At 41.3% G+C, this 14,833-nt stretch overlaps 1 pseudogene across 1 annotated transcript; it reads right to left on the bottom strand.

The window, feature by feature from the left end:
• Positions 1–292: 292 nt before the first annotated feature.
• LOC103712165 (putative xyloglucan galactosyltransferase GT19 pseudogene) lies at positions 293–2,544 on the bottom strand (annotated as a pseudogene). The gene has a single exon (XR_015988166.2). The product of XR_015988166.2 is annotated as a putative xyloglucan galactosyltransferase GT19 pseudogene (transcript).
• Positions 2,545–14,833: the final 12,289 nt, after the last annotated feature.

Here is a 14,833-nt window from a genome sequence, read left to right as displayed (position 1 = left end):
GTGGGTTGAGGTAAGAATTGAGCTTGATCTCCAGGAAGAGAACAAAAAAGCATCAATGCAGTGAAGAGTGTGAACGAGGGAGAGAGAGTCCGAAGATGTACTGATGATGTGGAGTACATCTGTTTCAGATGCTAGCTTCCACCAACCCTAATCTAACTTTAAATTGCAACCAGATGCACATCACTAAGACTCATACTGGATCACCCTGAACAGCAAGTAGAATATTGCTCTCATCTCAATGCTCATGCTTCCAATGCGTCCAATATATTAGCACTTAATAAATAGGCTCCACTTGTGAAAATTACACCAATATAATAGATTAGAAAACAAAATAACCACCAGAAGCTTAATTCTCAACATCTAATATATCTCTAATAAGTTTAATTTAACGCCAGGCAACCTAGCAATTGGGTTTATCCACCGTTCTTTTTCGGTGGTATCATCCCAGCAAATTGCTCAATTTAGGTATGACGCAAAGTAACAATTACAAAACTTCTCCTATATTCTTTCCTAGGAATTAGGAAAAGAAAGAAATGAGAGAAAAACAAAAGAAAAGGAAAGGAAAACCCTAGAGCCAATCGAGACCGTCCATCCTACACCCCGTTGGCGTCGTCATCGTAGATCAGCAGATCCGGTTCCCCGTCCGCCAGCGCCCGGACCCGGCGGCCGACCCTACTGAGCACCCCGTCGATGGCCAGATCCACGGCGTCCTTCCGCGCCCGGAGCGCCGCCGAGCTGCCGTGTCGCCGGTACATCACCCTTGGCGCCAGCTCCAGGACCTTCTTCCGCATCCGCCGCACCTCCGCCGGCGGTATCGCCGCCAGAACGTCGGCGATCCGGAGCCCGTTGAAGACAACCTCCTCTTTCGGAATAAATACCGAGAACTCCTCGAACCGGTCCTTCGGGAGGTGCCACCCGTACTGCGCCCGCGCCCCGATCTCCTCGAAGAACACCGGGATGCACCCAGCCAGGATCCCGTCGAAGGTGGACCGCCTGGTCGGCGTGTCGCCGGGCGGCTGGAGGCAGAAGTTGGACCGGAGCATGGGCCGCATGAACCGGATGGGGTCGTGAGAGCAGGACCCCACGGAGCAGTCGACCACCTCGCAGATGTCGGTCCGGTTCTCGCACTGGGCCCGGATGCTGCCGCGAATGTTGGGGCCGCCTCCGCCGCCGCCGCCGACGAAGAGCATGAGGTTGGTGCGGCGGGCGCGGCGGGCTCGGGCGAGCCAAGCTTCGAGGCGGGCGAGGGTGCCCGGGTGGAAGGAGGTGGGGTGGGGGACGGCGCGCTCCTGCCAGGGCGAGGGGCGGGCCTCGAGGGAGAGGACGGTGACGTTCAGGAAGTCGGGGAGGTGGAGGAAGGAGGTGCCCCAGAGGGGGGGGTCGGCGTCGAGGTCCTGGGAGAAGTCCCAGGCGGGGCGGGCGAGGACGAGGAAGTGGTCGTGGCCGCGGCGCCGACCCCAGATGGCGGGGCGGTCGCGGCGGATGAAGTCGGCGAGGTCGCGGCCGTGGAGGGCGCAAGAGTTGAAAAGGGGCGGATGGTATAGGAAGGGGAGGGCGTCGAGGGCGGCGTAGTACGGGAGGAAGACGGCGTCGGCAAGGGCCGGGTCGGGGGTGAGGCAGGGGTACTCGAGAAGGCGGCCGTGGAAGAAGGGCTCGAGCATGTGGGGGTCGGTGCGGTACCAGCTCCGGGAGCGGTTGTGGGTGCGGGGGCCGAGGCCGTGGTTGCCGAGATAGGGGCAGAAGTTGCCGTCGTCGTAGAGGGGGAAGGCGTCGCAGGATTGGAGCAGGTCGGTGTTGAACCGCGGCGGGAGGTCGCGGATGTGAATCCACCGCCCTTCGCACTCCGTCCTCCGCTGCGCCTCTTCTTCCTTTACGACGGCGACTTCCTCCTCCTTTTCTAACAATGGAAGGCCGCCGCCGGTTTTGGAGGTGAATCGGGATCGGGCTTGGCAGGGGACGAGGAGGAGAACAGAGAGGACGAGAGAGATGATAACAAGAACGGAGGGGCGAGCCATGGACGCGAACGAGAGGGAGGAGAAGAAGAGAGGAAAGCATAAAAAGGCGTCTTCGTTCCTTTTTTGGTACAAAAGTTGTCTTCGTTTTGGAATCTTGTCATCTCTATTCAGAAAATTACCATCAATTGATTGATTTCCTATTTTGTCGTCCTTTGTGTTTTTGCCATCAATTTTTAGTAAGGTGGAATTGGAAATTGGAATATTTTGGGGGGGGGGGGGGGGGGGGGGGGGGGGCAGAGGAGAGTTGGGTTTGCACCGCGAACTCCGCCCCTCGCGATGAGAGGTGCGGTGGAGTGGGAGAAGCGATAAAGGAAAGCAAGCGGCCAGGAACTCACGGGCTCGTCTACGGTTCCTCCCCTCCTTCCTCTTCTTCTCTCTTTTCCTTCTTCCTCCGTCCTGCATCACACCGTCAATCGATGGAAGTGGTTCTCGATGTTCCAGTACTTGAATTAACACTAACTGCGGATTGATAGAGTGGGAATTTACAGTTCAAATTTCTAGGTGTTTCTGATTTCTCGAGCTGAGTTTGAACTTGATTTCCACATCTTTTGTTGCTGGAAATTGGACCCGAGGGCAATCTTCGGTCGAGGAGAGGGAACGACTGTTAGTCCTCACGGCGGGGCGGCGGTCGGAGAGAAGGAACAGCAGGTCCTCGCAGCGGGGCGGCGATCCGTTGGCTGGCGGCGTCCTCCGTCCGGGGCGGTCGGAGAGAAGGAACAGCAGGTCCTCGCAGCGGGGCGGCGATCCGTTGGCTGGCGGCGTCCTCCGTCCGGGTGCTTGCACACGAACCGGTGGCCGGGTTCTCCGGCGCCGGCCCTCCGACGCTCAAGTCAGGGAGGGGGCAAATAGTGGGGAGAAGGAGATAAGCAGTGATTTTTGGGTGTATGAATGTTCCCATTCCCTCTTGGGAGGCCAAGGCTCCCTTTTATATGCGGGGGTCGGTTTACCTGTGATGTAACAGGGCGAGGCCGTAGTACGACTTGGCATGTTGTTCAGGTCGGCGCTCGGTCAGGCGAATCATTGCACTGATGTCGGCGGTATGGCCGAGATCAGAGACTTATCATAGTCGACTAGACCCTGCTGGGTCGATTTGCCGTGGAGAGCTGGGGATCCGTAGATGTCAGGAGCCATGCGCATTTATTGTGGAGTAAGTCGGAGATCCGCATTTATTATGGAGTAAGCCGGAGATCCGCATTATTGGTGGAGTAAGCCGGAGATCCGCATTTATTATGGAGTAAGCCGGAGATCCGCATTTATTGTTGAGTGTGCCGGAAGATTACAGCGGCAATGCGCAATAAATGCCGGAGGGGTGTTAGAGTACGGTCCTCGGACATCGGGGTTTCTCTTAGGTCGGAGGTTTCGGGGTCGGTCGTCTTGTGGCCGAGCGTTCCGAGGTCGGACGCTGACTTCGGCTGTCCGGGGTCGGAGGTTGTACGGCTTCTTAGGGGCATTTATGTTATTTGGGGGGAAATTTTATTCCCCCCAACATCTTTCTTTCTCTGATTTTACTCTTTCCCCGGCTCCTTAGGATTTGTTTGCTTTGTTCCATCAAATCCAAGCGAAAGAAATTTTTAGTGCCGCATCAATTCTGGCTTCGGTGCTCACAAATTCACTCCTATAATTGCGGCCCCGCAATGGCGTGAGGGTGGGGGAGGCAGTGGAAATCCTCGTTCTTGCTCGTTCTTCAATTCTGCTTCTTTGCCTATTTCTTTTCCATCGCGTTGGGATCTATGCCGCATCCTACGTATCTTACATCCTGCTTTGTGGGTGGATCCATTGAGTCAGTTGGCATAATCTCAAATATATATATATATATATATATATATATATATATATATATATATATATATATATATATATATATATATATATATATATATATATATATATAATTTTTTTATCAGTACAATTCTATATTAATTTATATTTTTTATTAATATATTTTATTAGAGTATTTTTAGAGCTCCTGCAAAAAATAAAAATTATATCAGCTTATAATATTTTTTATTGTTAGTATAATTATATACCATCCAATATTATTTTTTTATACAATTTGTGCACTAATATGTATATAGTCTCTTAGATATATGATATATCAAACTTGATGCGATAGGATTATGAAATTCCATTTTCTTTCTCCCTCTCTTATTTTTCTTCCTCAGCAAATATCTTAACAAAGTCATTTTAAAAAAAATTGGTTGCTTTTTACATTGAGTGGCCGAGAGTATTTCCATCCCGTCCCATATCTAAGACGAGCCATTCCGAGTTTCATTATTCAAGGTTTAATTTTTTACTGCTTAATTATGCCAAAGATTCTAGACCTCTAGGAGTTTTGATTTTTATCTTGAACTTTAATTCATTGCAATTAAATTATCCAACTTGCAAAATATTGCGATTATTTTTTTGGCAATTACTCTAATGACCGCGACAAAAATAGTCACATGATGGATGTTGATGTGGCATGGAGCTGGATGATGTGGAAAAGGTTGCCCTAAACTCTCTCTTCATGTTTTCTCCTTTTCTGAATATGGTTTCTGCCCCCTATTTTCCTCCATTTCCCTCCGTCCCATTCAGCGATTCGAAGTTGGTGCAGCTGCAAAGCATTTATTAATGGTCTTCTTGCTTCATTACAAAATTTAAAATACCAATTAATATAAAGGACTATCCAGATCTCTGCATGTTCTTGTAATCCCCAACTAAGCCACATATTAATTAACACATGAAGACTGGGAAGGGGGTAAACAATTAGGTATCCATCCTTGCCATCGTTATATATTGTCCACACCAAATTAATTAATAAATTTTTGAGGAAAACACACTCTGATTTAGTATATATCCCTGTTTATATGGGAAACAAGATCACCTAAACATCCCATATAGAAGGATGCGACAGCATTGTAAGAGTTTCTGGTAGCAAAATATATAGAAAACAAATTTCTGAAACTTTAATGGTACAATCGGTTTGACCACTTAACATTCCAACAGATTCTTTCTTCGGGGAAAGAGAGTTGGTGCATAACCCATGCATTGTTCATGAGTTAATAGGAAGAAGGATAGCCTTGAAAATTTAAGATCAAGAAGTTATTTGAGTATTTCTTTCTCATACTGATTTAGAAGTTTGTATGTGATGTCGGTCACTGGTCTCCAGTCGTCGGAGAGAAGGATGGAGATTAAGGAAAATAAAAAGTAGAAACCCTTGCTGAAAGAGAGGGAAACAAGGCAGGAGTTTAGGATAATCTTTACCATATTAACCAGTTCTGTGCCAGATCAATAAGAAGTAATTGCAACAGCCTGAAAGTTGGATTTCCGATTGCAACGAATTGAAGCTCAGAATAAAAATTAAAATTTCTAAAAAGTTCAGAATTTTTAGTATGATTAAGTTATTTTCTAAGAATTATTTTGGAATTTCAACAAAAAAAAGAGTAAAAAAGATATTGCTTTGGAAGAATGTTAACAAGCGCAAATGAGGTGCTCAATGTAGCTGACAGATTTGGTGCCACTTAATTGCGTTCCGGCATGACTTCGGTGCTCCACTTCATGTGTCATTCAACGTTTGACGGTCGAGATAGGATAGTTGACAGTGCCCATCTTCAAATTGTGCGAGTGACGTAAAGTTTTTCTTCTTTTTTTTTGTGGGTAGAAAGTAATTCCAACCCTCAGCCCGCTTGCCATCTCGTGCCCATGCTGAGAAATGCTGGATGGCAACTTGAATTCTATGAAATTATCCATGCTTGTGAAAAGTACTCATTGCCGTGAACCGAATGGATAAGCAGTCGTCGTACCACATTGCAAGACTTATGATAACATGGTCTCTCTCAATACAATGATGAAATCTCAAATTTGTTTTGGGTGTGAATGCTTAAGAAGATGGATGTATAGTTCGCTACGCACGCTCAAGTGTAATAATGGAAGTCCCAAGCACTTGCCTGCGTGCAAAGTATATATATAGTTATTGCACAGGCTAAACCTTTAGCCCACAGATGATTTGATATAACTAAGTAATCCTTCCAAGCTTTATCCTGCGTCTTCGGATCGTAATGAACTTCCGATCCCATCGCAATCGGGGAGGAATCCTCACTGTACTTGCAGAGGGAGGAAGAAGACTCCAGCTAAAGTCTTCCTTCGGTTTTCTACTCGCATGAGGTTGGCCCAAACGTGGCTGGGTCCGTCCTCCAGGTCAAATGGATCAGGCCCAGTCCACGGGGTTTCACAGTTACATAATCCTTTGTTTGGGCCGCAAGTGGGTTTGGGTCCAATGTGCGTTAAATCCAGCCTGAGCTGCGTTTCGGCGTAATGTTTAGATCCATATCCAACTGATCACTTGGTGGGTCCTAGTGGAGTCGAGTCTCCATTAGGTTGGGTTGAGTCTTCAACTTTTTGATTCTAGGCCCTGTCCATCCCCGTCTTCCTTTTTTTAATGCAAAGCCTGATTTGGGATTCCCATGCGATACTTTAGGTACTGGTCGGGTAGGGTTAGGTTCAGATCTGGGCGTTATTCGCCCAACTTCTGTTGATCCATAATCAGGAACATCTAGTGGTCCACATAGTAAAAGGTTCACGGAATTTGTCCGTAAATCGAGATCTATTGATAAAAACCGGGGACCGAACAGCAACAGCAAATTAGGTGCAGGCCGGTGTCGGGCCCTGTGAGCATGCCGCCCTGTCTTCTATACTTTATTCATCGTTACATGGGTGGGCTCACAGATGGCCCGGTTGTTAGGTATCCTTCAGATCAAGAGAAATAGATCTGTAAAGGGTAGGATTCGGTTTCAAGTTTTGCCACAACTGCAGAGAATTTTCACTGGCCAGGTGTATATTCCTCTAAAATCAAATGATTCATGACATCAATCCCACTTCCAGAGGGGACTGGACCCACCCAGTGTCTTCGGCCATGTATTCGGCCCATAAAATGTTGTGAGGATCCAATGTTGGAGGATAGCTTTAATGGTCTGACAGGTTGAGGTTCCTCTCCCCACCCATAGCTGGGCCTGCTGCACTTTCAATCCCCACACCCTATCGCCGTGGGGCGCGGTTGAGGTCCTCCGCGGCACTTTGTACTACTTTTTTAGGGAAGTACTCTTACACGATTCTACGGCTGTTGTCCATCAACGCTCCAGTGCCAATTATTAAAAATATTTTATCTATAAATCATTATAACTTTATTTTATAAAAATATTATAAATAATAATTTATTAAAATAAAATTATAAGATTGAAAAAAAGCTTACGTAGATCGAGGCATATAATATATACTGTAGTGATTCGTCCTTTAGGTATAGATCTGCGGCTATCTCATCTCCAAGATACAACAACTCCGCTTAGCTCGATTCTTCTCTAACGAGCACGACAACTAAAAAAAAGCTTGACTCAACCGGCCCCTTCACCAATAGCTTACCCTTAACATTGCAAATACGACTTGAAAACTCAGTGGTCCGATAAGTTGTGTTCTTATTAACAGATAAATGTTATTAGATCTTATCACTCTGAAGGAAAAAGTTCCTGAAATACCGTTTTTAACAGATATGGCTGTACTCACGTTAGAGCCATATGAAATACCGTTTTTAACCAAAAAAAAAAAAAAAAGGAAGGAAAAAGAAGGCTCCCAAGGTATGCATGGTCTTTCTAGTTGTCTCTCGTCTTGTCTTTTTCTTTTTTTTTTTTTTTTTGTATTGTAATCTTTTTTAACTTGTATATAACCCTGGGATCTTGGACTCGGTATGAGCTTGTTTCACATTTGTGAGATAGAACAGAGTGGATCTTTAATGATGGAAATATATGTGAAGAAATGCAAATATTTGCATTATGACATGCCGGTGTTCTTCGCCTGCTGGAGTTCATATTTCTGTACAACATCCCCCTTCAAAACAAAAGAAGCAGGGCCTTGGAATAAACGGGTTGCTTCCCCCTCTCAAATTGGAAGAACTACCAAAACAATAGGGGTTGGTTCGAAACCTCTAACAGAACTGCGTACTTGCTAGCTCTTTTCTTCTGACAAATCCACGGAATAGATAGTGAACCATTGATGTTACTCATCGCCGTCTCCTAATGTAAACTTAGAACCCGGGAATTGTGTAAGATAACTCAAAAGAAAAGTTCTGTGCACCATTAACAAGCATGCAGAGGTCAGATTTAACTTGTTTTGTGTTGCAAGCATCTGAAAATAGTATCAAACTGCTGCTGCTAATTCTAAGCAGGTCTAGAATCTGTTGGCATCATCTATGCGCCTTGGTTTTGGTGCTTGTTAAGTGTCTGTTACTTCCAGGATTAACTCCCCTAGGATTGAGATTAGGGTGCCTATATTTAAAATTATGCATAATAGTTTAGTGATGACTTGCCTTTACGTATGTATTTTTTATGTAGGTCTCTTTATGTGCCCATCAAAATTCAATAATATTATTGTAACAACCCATGATCTCATTCAAAACGGTTGGCTGAAAGATATTTTTTTGGTTCTTTAGCCTTATATAAATATCCAAAAAAAAAATCGGTAAAAAATCGATAAATATTTTTTGAATTTCTTAGTCCTGTATAAATATCCAAAAAATTTTTGGCAACAAATCGATATGGAATTAAACGCACGCTCGAACAAGTCCTCATATACTCTTTCTATTTAAGCCTTGATGTCTTCGTTAGACTAAGGGTCCAAATCCATTCACATCTAATCACAAGCACCATGATTGGCCTGTGGTTAACCTCAATGAATATATATTGTAGTGTCTCTTAGTCCATATAGGCTATGAGCAAGATTTTTTCTGATACCATTTGCAACAATGCAGAAGCTCGTCTAAAAAAGCTGATCGAAAAATATTTTTGAGTTTTTTAGTCTTGTATAAATACTTAAGTTCTCTTCGATAACTAACTGATGTGGAACTAAATACATATATGCATGGATCCACACAATTATATTGTCATATCATGGTAGGTGTGGCATGAGAGCTGTAGGCTTGAGAGACGGAGGAGCATAAGTTGATGAAGTCAAATTTGGCCGAACACCATCTCTAATGGACCATGGCAGCAGAGGGAGGAAACGGTTGTGACGATGGTACATTGGTTCCCCGGCACAGTTGCAAAGCAGCGGTTCCAACAACTGGGAAGTTGAGCACTAGAGACTTGTCTCCCGTTGCTGGCCGAGACACGTATCATGTCATGGAAGTATTCTACCCGGAAAATTGCTATTGTCTACATTACATCTTTGAAAAAGGATATCAACACCTGCACCATCACTCATTTCTGCCACCGTAGTCTTCGTTCATGTAATTTCAGACTAGTGTATCTTCATGTAGTTGTTTACTATCATATTGTCTCTAATGAGGTCAGTATAAAAAAAATATACATGCATACTGTAACAATTCAGGATCTCACCAAAAAAATAGCTGAAAGATATTTTTTTGTATTTCTAATCTTTATAAACATCCAGAATCTCTTCAGTGAATAATCGATATGGAATTAAATATACGTACACGCACATATCCTCGCACATAATGTTACTTATTCACATTAGTTAGATAAGTGTGAATCATGATTAAAATAGTACATACTTTCATGGGCCATGCTATATGTTTTTGGCATGCATAATTGGTGTTTATCATAAGATATTTTGACACTAATGTAATGTGTGTTAAATTAACCCCCGCTGATCTAACTCCATGCTTTAGAAAAAAGACCACCAACTGCAACCTAACACGATAGGTTGCCTACACCTTTAATATATGCATATCAAACACTTCCTTATTGTTCCCATGTGCCCTATGACTCCTCCATGAGTTGGCGATGACGCCGAAAGTGTTGGCGACCACGCCATCAAAGACCTACTTTGCTACACCGTTAGGCACAGCCACCTATCCAATGGGAATCAAATTGTCAGTGCAATCAAATTCATTTCAAGCAGCGTCGCTGACGATTGTGTCCGGACCAAAACATCCGGAAACAAGCCCACGAATTCATGTGGGACTCACCAGGCCGCCACGCATTGACTGATGATCCGGTCATGCTTTAAAGTTTGCCTGTCTTATGAAGCTTTCAAGCAACAACTTCGCAGACACTTCCATGAAGCTTCCATCAGTAGCTGCAGACCGTTGGGTATGTTAACTCCAGTGATGATGATGATTCTTCTACTTCTCTTTTTTTTTCTTTTTTTTTTCCTAAAAAAAAGAGATAGGGGAAGGAAGGAACAAGCCCATCCCTGCATAGCAGCCTCTATTGGGCTCCCATCCCGTCAGAAAAATGTTCGATACGGGTAGACATTGTTTTACTCATATCCTTCCTATCCGAAGGTGAGTACGTCACATCTGGCATCATTCAGGTACAGATGGAAGAAAAACATAACCGCCAACAATCCGTCCGGACGTGAGGCATCCAGTCCCTAAATTTAATCGACGCTCGCGTATTTCGAATCCAAATAATTTAGGCAGAATTATTGCCCTCTTATCACTAGACTACTATTTTGGTGGCAGCTCCAGTGATCCTTGAAGACCGACTCAGAGTCTCCCCTGCATGATTCGTGGTAATTGTCACCTTGAGGTGACCGTAAGCGGAATTAGATTCCTCTTCTAAATTCTACCTATAGAAGCGTTAAAGACGAAGCGACGACTTCTTGGTAGGATTTTTTTTGGGGGGGGGGGGGGATCCGGCGTTGGTCCTCGTCAGCTTCGAGTCAAGAGGGTACGACGTCGCTCCCACGTCAGCGAGACAGCTAGGTCTGTGTTGTCGCGGGCCCCACGCGGTGGTTAGTTGGAAGCGTGGCCCGGGTGGGCTTATGGCTCCGCAGCGTGCCACGTATGCGCCGCACTCGGTGGTCGGCACCGATGATTGGTGCGAGCCCCGTGACGGTTGGAGACTAGGCGAGCGGGCGGTGGGGCCCTGACCGCGTCTTGTCGTGCAGTTGGATCCGTGGGCCCCACCCCCACCCGTTGTCAGACGTTAATATAACGGCCCGCTTGTCTAATCTAATAAAATGGAACAGTTTAATCATTGGTTGTTTACAATTCTTTCGAGCCCACGGAGAGCGTAAGAAACTTATTTTTTATTTTTTTTGGTACAAGAAACTTATTTTTTATCGGTTGTTTTATGTAGTCTTAGTCGTGGATGGTGGATGTTACATCACATGATGGGGAAATTATATAGGGAGGTTGGAGTTTTGGTTGCGTCCGTTAATTAAACGCATTTATGTTTATTCATAACCTATTTTAGTAGGATTTTGGTCTAAAACCTAACTAGTACCGTGGGCTACGTGGGATTAACTATCACTAAGGCTTGGCCATATGGTGCTAAGTGGTTATTTGGGATGTACCTATGGATATTCAGCTTTTCTCAAAGTGAAAACATCTTTTTTTCAAATTCTTGGGAGAGAAAGTTTTATTAGAAAAGAAGAAGAAGTAGAAAATTCCTGAAAGAAAACATGAAAAGATTCTAGACATTTGAAAGTTTAACCTGCTTCATTTTATGTGTCTGAATAGTCAAGGACTATTAGATTTCTAAGGTTAGAGTTCTTCAATTTAATTTTCATGGATTTGATCTTATAAAATATTTAGATGTCTATCAACATTGGCGGTCATTGTCTCTATTGTCAAAAATTTATTTTCTTTATTTTGGACGAGTGGGAGGGAATAATCAACCCATATTTATTGATATAATGAAATCAGAAGCTTAATTGCATTGTGTCTACCTTCTCTTTTACCAATGACGAAGTATCTAGAATAAATCTTAAATCTTTTACTCGAAGAAGAAAAACTTAGAACTTAGAGAAAATCATGTTACCCAGATAATGACCCTTCCGTTACCACATGTTTTGACGAGATGTCTGAGGTTTGAACCTGAAATATGGCATTTTCACTGTACTTTTAAAAAAGAAACAAGAAAAGAACAACTCAATAAAAAAAAAACAAGAAAAGAACAACTCAATAAAAAAACAAGATAAAACTATATTGATAAAGATGATCTACAAATTGAGATGATCTTGGGCATGAATCCTATGCAGTTCCTGTAACACAATTTATAAAAGAAACTGCTTTTATTATATCTTTACAATTAAACCAAGTGTTCTCACCATACATGCAATCATATAAACCCATAAACCTACATTAAGCAATCCCCCATGACAATACACACATGTGAATAAGTCAATGAGCAGATGAATAGCATTCCACTCCTTAAAAATTGGAAAGCATAATTTGATAAAACATCATTAACCCTTGCTTTCACATGGAAGAGCAAGTTATTGACTGCAAGGACAGTCCTTAGAGGTTTACATTTTGCCATAATGGAACTTGACAAGGAACATTAGAGTTTTGTTAATTATATAGCACTTCACCATACATGCATATTATATAGATCAATAAGTATAGACTAAGCAATCTCTCTTGATTGACAACATACACAAGAGAATCACAAAGTCAAAGGGTACATGAATGGCACTCCACTCCATAAAAATTAGAAAAGTATATTTGGTGGAATATTGGCAACCTTTCAAGTTGCTTCCACATGAAGGAACAAATTAATTATGCAATGTAAGATGATGACATTTACATACTTCCATACTAGAAGCTAGCGAGAAACATTAAAGTTTTCATTTGTTTAAACAAAATCTAGATTTTATGTCCATGTTGCACGAACTCACGGCATCAGAAGACTCTACCATAAAGATAGCCAAGGTAAAATATTTTTATATAAGGCAAGAAAAAAATTCCTCTCTTTTTTAAGGAGGAGAAAAAAAAAGAGAAGAATTTCTCGCTCCTATCACCTCTACTACCTCAATTTCCTCTCCCTTATACTATAATCTTGGTTAAATCATGGTATGTATCTCAATGATTGTTGTAGGAAATAAACTACCATGCATCACAAATTTCAAATATTTAATAAATTGCATTCAACAAAAAAGGGAAAATAACAATTCCACCTTCTAGAAAACCTAAATCTTACGTATTTTATTCAGCACACCAAAATCTCACTTTAATGTATATTGTCAAATCTTGTCTCATCGCCTACTATTTTTTAGGTTAAATTCTAAGATGCCTCTTTCTCGTTGCCTCAAAACTAATCTCTTTTGATCCACAAAGATCTTTCACTCAACATGGTTGAATAAATTTAAACCTCAAAATTTCTCGTGCTAATTATTAGTCTTATCTTTACCTCAGCTTCTAGCTTTTTTGTTTACTCTTTAGAAGTTATTTGATTTACGGGTATAATTTTTTCTTACCAAAATATTTTTTCTGAAAAAATGATACCTAGATATATAATACTAGAAAATGTGTTTTTGTATGTTTGGTTGGCTATGAAAAGTGGTATATTCTAGAATGGCTAATAATTAGTTAAACATCTAATTTTTTAAGAAAGTAATGTAAAGTATATATTATGCCCTTAATAAAGAAAAAAGATTTTATCCCATTCTATCTAAAAATTTAAGAACGTTTTTGGAAAAAAAATTAATTTTTAGATGGTGAGAAAGTGACTTTTTCATGTCCCACATGAGTTTTTCTTTTCGATGAATTTTTCTGAGAAGTTGATGCATGAATATATAATGTCCGAATAAATAGTTTTTGCATTTTTGGTTGACCATGTGAAAGTGACATTTTTCAGAGTGGTTTATTTTTAGTTAAGCATCTACTTTTTGGGCAAGTTGCGTAAAATTTCTGTTATGCTTTTAATAAAGAAAAATACTTTATCCCATTCTATCTAAAATCTTAAGGACATTTTTGAAAAAAAATTTATCTAATCCGCAGTTGGTGGAAAAGTAACTTTTTCATGTCCCACATGAATTTTTCTTTTTCATGAAATATGAAAATCTTATGCCCATGAAAAAGCTACTTTCTCATTTTTCTTCTTTGAAAACTTTAGCCAAATATGAGATATTTCTCTAACTTTCCATTAATCGCGCTTTCCCCTCTTCTTTGCATAAACTAAATGAGTCCGAAATGTGAAAATCTTATTCCTACATAAAAGCTATTTTTTTATCTCTCTTTTTTGAGAATTCCTGCCAAATATGAGACACTTTTCTAATTTTCTATTAACCACATTCCCCCCCCCCCCCCCCCCCCCCCCCCCCCCCCCTCTTCCAGCAAACTAAATCAGTCCTTTAGTCTCTAACTTGTGAGACACATCAAATAGGGGAATTCCAAATCACTTGCTTCTACATCCTTCTTTAGCAATCATGTCTCGAGTATATGTCTTCATTAGGCAAATGGTCTTGGTTGAAAGACAACGTCATTATCAAGTAGTACATAAGACCATGCAAGTATTCACGAGATTAACAAATGGGCATTCAATAGAGATATGGTTTTACCCTCACTTTAAGTAGTGTTTACTGACCCAAATAGGATCACAAAGGTAATCTTAGATTATTGGTGATCCTTATCCGAGGTTAATATAATTTTCGCTGATCTAAGATCACTGCATTTGATATGCTATATTTTAGTGAATAAATATTCTTGAATATTTACGCATAACTTATCTGGTATTCCACAGAAATCTAAGATTAGTGACCGTATAATACCAAAGCTATAAAATATTTCATAAAATATATGTATAATCATATAAAATATACTACAATAAATTATTGACATATTAATTATTATTACAGGATTAATATTTTTATTCTTATACTATATTCTTATTTTAATCGTAATATTTATTTTGATTAAAAAATAAGGCAAATAGAAGTTATATATCGAATGATTTCATAATATAAATATAGATTATAATAATATATTTCCATTATAATTTAAAATTATAATTGAATAATAATATGATAATAATATAATAAATAATACATTCTAATATAATGTATATCATAAATATAATATATGCAATACCAATATTATAATT

This window comes from Phoenix dactylifera, chromosome 6 (assembly GCF_051530095.1).
Source record: "Phoenix dactylifera cultivar Ajwa chromosome 6, Ajwa_hap1_PhDact_Kaust_v1.1, whole genome shotgun sequence".
NCBI lineage: Eukaryota > Viridiplantae > Streptophyta > Magnoliopsida > Arecales > Arecaceae > Phoenix > Phoenix dactylifera.
The sequence above is the reverse complement of the archived record's forward strand: the minus strand, read 5'-3'. Positions and strand labels throughout refer to the sequence as shown.